Source organism: Lactuca serriola, chromosome 8 (assembly GCF_051521515.1).
Source record: "Lactuca serriola cultivar US96UC23 chromosome 8, Lser_US96UC23_V15, whole genome shotgun sequence".
NCBI classification, from domain to species: Eukaryota; Viridiplantae; Streptophyta; class Magnoliopsida; order Asterales; family Asteraceae; genus Lactuca; species Lactuca serriola.
This window is the reverse complement of record NC_136415.1, coordinates 36,313,072-36,318,448: the sequence shown is the minus strand read 5'-3', so window position 1 is coordinate 36,318,448 and position 5,377 is coordinate 36,313,072. Positions and strand designations below refer to the sequence as shown.

General features: G+C 32.8%; 1 long non-coding RNA gene across 9 annotated transcripts in view; it reads right to left on the bottom strand.

Moving 5' to 3' along the window:
- Positions 1 to 1,120: 1,120 nt before the first annotated feature.
- The window catches only part of LOC145066490 (uncharacterized), a 4,859-nt gene continuing 602 nt past the window's right edge, over positions 1,121 to 5,377 (bottom strand). For 3 of the 9 annotated variants that reach the window (XR_013688752.1, XR_013688755.1, XR_013688757.1), the window contains 4 exons: positions 5,227 to 5,377; positions 1,737 to 4,438; positions 1,561 to 1,653; positions 1,121 to 1,455 (listed from right to left, as the gene is read on the bottom strand). The exon at positions 5,227 to 5,377 is cut by the window's right edge. This is a non-coding gene — a long non-coding RNA (uncharacterized LOC145066490). Of the gene's footprint in view, positions 1,456 to 1,560; positions 1,691 to 1,736; positions 4,439 to 4,947; positions 5,047 to 5,226 lie in introns of all 9 variants that reach the window. The other 6 variants (XR_013688760.1, XR_013688759.1, XR_013688753.1 and 3 more) reach the window with 6 other exon arrangements.

Genomic DNA, 5,377 nt, shown 5'->3' with positions numbered 1-5,377 from the left:
ATCTTACGCCTCATGATACTAAGTTAATGCCTTCAACTCTTCATATGTAGAGATTGAAATATTGAGGGGTAAAATCGATGTCTGATAATGGATTTTGGGCTAGAAACTATACTCCTCTTGTTCGTGAGAGAGAGAGAGAGAGGGAGGGAGGTCTTTTTAATTGTTGTAATAAAACAAAATTATAACATTAAAAAATCAGGGGCAAAATTGTCTTTATGAAAAAGTTCAAATAAAATGGGACCAAACTCGCAACAAAATGAAAAGTTTTGACCTCTGGTGCTAGTCCAAACTTTTTTGGACCAAAGTGGCAATTTTCAGCTAACCACAAGGACCATTCATGCAATTTTGTCTATTGAAAAAGATGAATGGTTTGCGAACACAAATAACCAAAAACGTGAGTGACTATATTACGAATGTTTAGACAAAAGTTCTTTTAACACGATATATGATTTGATTTCTAACGTGAGTACACACCTATAACAAAAATTTTAATAATTTATTGTTAGGTTAAAGCGAGTGGCTCGCCAACTCCCTCGCCATGAAACTCGCCACCACTCCTTTCAAGGTGTTAAGCTTCTCGCTACTTCCATGCTTGCTAGGAGCTTGACGAAAGGAAAGAGAAAAATCAAAAGAGAACAAGGGCTATGATTGGCCTCTTTTTTTGTTTTTTTTTTTTGAAAAAAATCAAGCCCTTTGATTGGTTCTTTTTTGTTTTTTTTTTCTTTTAAAATCCAGGTGTATATGTGTTTAAGATAAAAGTTTATGTGAAAGGTAAAATTATGATGTGGCAATGTATTTAACATGTACTAGACATGCTACCACTCCTCATAGCCTTAATGTCATTGCTATTTAAATTAATATTCTGGCCATGGAAAACAGACGAAGTGCAGGGAAAAAGTTTCACAAAAAAGGCCGTGAGGACTACGAATATTATAAATATATAAAATTGTTGTCATTTGATGTGACTAGGGATGAGATCGATTTTGAAGTCGGACCAAACCAAATCGGAATCGAATAAACGAAATGCAGATTTGGGTATTGACAAACCGAAAACCGAACCGATGAGTAGTGTATGTTCCAATTTTGTTCTGGTTTTGCATTTACATAACTGCAAAGAACCGATTTTAAAAGTACATTGACTTTTTCCGATAATTATCTAATATTATAGTCACAATATTCGACCATATATGTTTAGGTATTACATAGTGAGAAGTTAGTTATTACATATGGACTCCTAAATATGTAAAACTAGGGGGTGAACCCAAGCTCCATGTGGGCAGCCGAAAAGAAACAATTTAAAAAAGGAAATTTTATTTACTATCTTTTTAGACAGAAGAGCAGTATGGTTATCTACACAGATTTTGAGTGATATGGGTGATTTCTATTTGATAAACAAATGCCAGCTTCAACAACAACATTCAAAGCAAACTTCTTCATATTGTATCTAGATTGAATCTGAAACAATATACAACCAATAAGATGATAATCAAAATGTTTTCAATTATCCAACTTCATGTAAACCTTAAAACCCTAAATAAGCAAAAAAGAAATAAATGTTACCTCTTATGCTCATTTGGAGTCTATCAGATTTCTTTGGGGTTGGATGAACACGAATAATTGCATACATCTTTTTGTAAACCTCTTCAATATTGTCTGTTATGTATTTAGAAAAATGTGTATGGTTCATCTTCTATCAAAGCATGCATTCAATCAAACAAACATATAAAATAATTCACCTCATTTCATTTCATTTCTCTTCATATCACTATAAACTCCATAAAAAAGACGTACATACCCTCATGTAAGCAGCAATATGTCCCCCATAAATGTACTTGCAAGTTTCTTCCTAAGTTGCACGGAAATAAATACGGCAACGGAAATGGGAAACGGCAAAACTCAAAAAATTCATATATATATATATATATATATATATATATATATATATATATATATATATATATATATATATATATATTCCAAAATAGATATATATATTGATGTAAGGTGTAAACTCCAAAAATACTAAATTTTTCAAAGGTAATTAATTATCAATAATCAAATCATTTTCAAAATCCAGTTTATCTAGTGAGAGATCGACAACCTCCAAAAATCGTACATCTTCCATTGAATCAAAAGCATCTCCACCCACATCCCACATCCTTACATCATCATTCGGATTCTTTGACAAAAGTCGGAGATTATTGTGGATGTAAACCAAGTCTTGAGCACGACTTGTAGTCAACTTGTTCCTTTTAAGCGAGTGAATAAATGCATAAGTACTCCAATTACGCTCAACACAAGAAGAAGAACTAGGTTGTCCAACTAATCTAAAAGTCAAAGTCTGGAGAAAAGGAGTTTGAGCACCAAAGTTAACCCACCGATTCTTAGGTTTCATAGTAGCCATCTCTTAAATGCTTGTTAAAGCCTCAAAATGACCACTCTTCATTGAAAACATTGCATATTCATCAAGGACTCTACTATGCTCATCATCATTAGGAAACAACCTTCGAAAACATTTCATCATTTCTTGTGAAATTTCTCCATCCTTATGTGGAGCACATCTTGTAGAATCCTCAAGTAATAGAAATCAAGTGTATAATTTAAAATCATATACATGTGATTTAAAGAGCGAGCTAAATATGTAGAGGAGTGTTATTCTTCGCCCATCAAGCCATTAAAACACGATGCACAACATAATAAAAGCAACTTATTTGAAATGCCAGAGGTTTTTCTTTCTTGTATATCTCAATCTTCACTTGCTCAATCCTCGAATCCCACATCTCGTACACCAAGTGTAAACATGGATTTTCGGTGTCACAAACTCCAATCACCTTATATATAGGTCCAGTGAAACCAAGAATATATGTTACTTTGTCCCACCATTCATCATTTGGTGTATGAGATATGGGATTCGATGATTGAGAAAGTGAAAATTGAGATCTACAAGAAAGAAAAACATTCGGCATCTCAAATAAGTTGTTGTTATGATGTTGTGCATCGTATTTTAGTGGCTCGATAGGCAAGAATAACACTCCCCTACATTGTTTAACTCACTCTTTAAATCAAAGGTATATGATTTTAAATTATACATTTGATTTCTATTATATACTTATGTTTTAACTTTTAAATGTTGTAGATATTATAATGGCGCATGGTTACTTGAGGATTCTACAAGATGTGCTCCACATAGGGATGGAGAAATTTCACAAGAAATGATGAAATGTTTTCGAAGGTTGCTTCCTAATGATGATGAGCATAGTAGAGTCCTTGATGAATATGCAATGTTTTCAATGAAGAGTGGTCATTTTGAGGATTTAACAAGCATTTCAGAGATGGCTACTATGGAACCCAAGAATTGGTGGGTTAACTTTGGTGCTCAAACTCATTTTCTCCAAACTTTGGCTTTCAGATTAGTTGGACAATCTAGTTCTTCTTCTTGTGCTAAGCGTAATCGGAGTACTTATGCATTTATTCACTCGCTTAAGAGGAACACGTTGACTACAAGTCATGCTCAACACTTGATTTACATCTACAATAATCTCCGACTTTTGTCAAAAGGAATCCGAATGATGATGTAAAGATGTGGGATGTGGGTGGGAGATGCTTTTGATTCAATGGAAGACGTAGGATTTTTGGAGGTTATCGATCTCTCACTAGATAAACTGGATTTTGAAAATGATTTGATTATTGATAATTAATTACCTTTGAAAAATTTAGTATTTTTGGAGTTTACATTCCAATTATATATATATATATATATATATATATATATATATATATATATATATATATATATATATATATATATATATTGGAATTTCTTATATATTGTCGTATCTCTGCAGTATCCGTATCTTGAATTTTCGAGTTTTGCCGTTTCCCATTTTTGTTCCGTATCCGTTTCTATGCATCATAGGTTGCTTCTCGTCCTTGTTAAATCCAACAAACTTCTTTTCACTGTGAGGGATGTAATCCCACCATCCAGTGCTCCCCATAACATTCCAATTATAGCATTCTACTTTCATTTTTGCTTAAAATAAACAAACCAATGAAAGTATGTTGCTATTGCTTGCATGTATATACCTTGAGGGCACCAAAAATAGATGATTTAGATGTGTATTTTCTTAAAAAATAACTCCCAACTTCAAAAACGTGAAACCTCTTTAATGCTTATATTGTTATTAGATAAAATATAGAAATTGGCTCTGTGGTTTTATGGTTATTGGACTGGTAGCCCATTTTTTCCAACCATACGACCCATATGTTTGTATTTTGTTACTGTTTCGGTCTCTGGTCCATGTACAATCAGAATTGTATACATCTAAAATAAGAGATGGCCACGAAAAATCACTTCACCAAAAGGAAATTTATATCCATACCTACCAAAGAGACCATATTCTTCCATTTCTGTCCATGTAAGCAGCATATCAATATCTGGCTGCATTTGACAATACACAACAAAACATAGTTAGAAACAAACACACACACATACTCTGGAAGAATTGTCTAAGATGCAACCTGATACTAATGAAAAGCAAACCAATCAAAACTAAATGAAATAAAGGAGTACCCATCCACAATCTTTAATTAGCATAGTTGTCTTCATGTTAAAGGATTAACAATATCGATATAAGGGTAAAATGAACTGTGTGCGAGAGCTTAACAACTTCAATGCATAAAGATTAAATGCAATGTTGTTGAGCAAGAGCATACAATTCATTTAACCATTACTATCTTGCATTGTTCATTATGTCATTGTACATTTTGACATCAAGATATAAGAAAATAACAGAAATTTGTGTTTATAAAACAAAATAGAGCTTGTTTGTTGATTCAAAAGATTAAACCGGTATAACTCTTGTAAGAGATCTTATAATTAAGATTATGAAAGATTAAATCAATATTAGAATGATGCGATCTAGCCCTATGTAGGGATGAAGTTGGAACCTTCTGAACAACAATTGTAGTTCCCATAATAATTGAAGAGGACTTAAGAATCTGAACGTAACATGGTTTAAACCAAAAAAACACTAATCTTCTTCTTATCTGGCATCGATTAATCCAAAAAATAAGTTCAACCAAAGCTAATAACATGTCAAACTTAAACATCATAGCTGAAAGCAAGTTTCAATTTGCTTAATCAGAAAAGACCTGATGTATAAATAATAGAAGGAAATATCAAAACCGGGACACAAATGGAACATCATTCATAGTACAAAAGCTTACCGTATATGGTGGGAAAAGAAATAGCAGGAGAGGTGGGGAGAGGTGTCGATGAGCAAAATCAACTAACACAGGATTAATTCTCGTCCATTGAACAGTTCCTCACAACAAATAGAACATGTCTACAGTTAATTTTCTTCTTCTTGTTATCTCT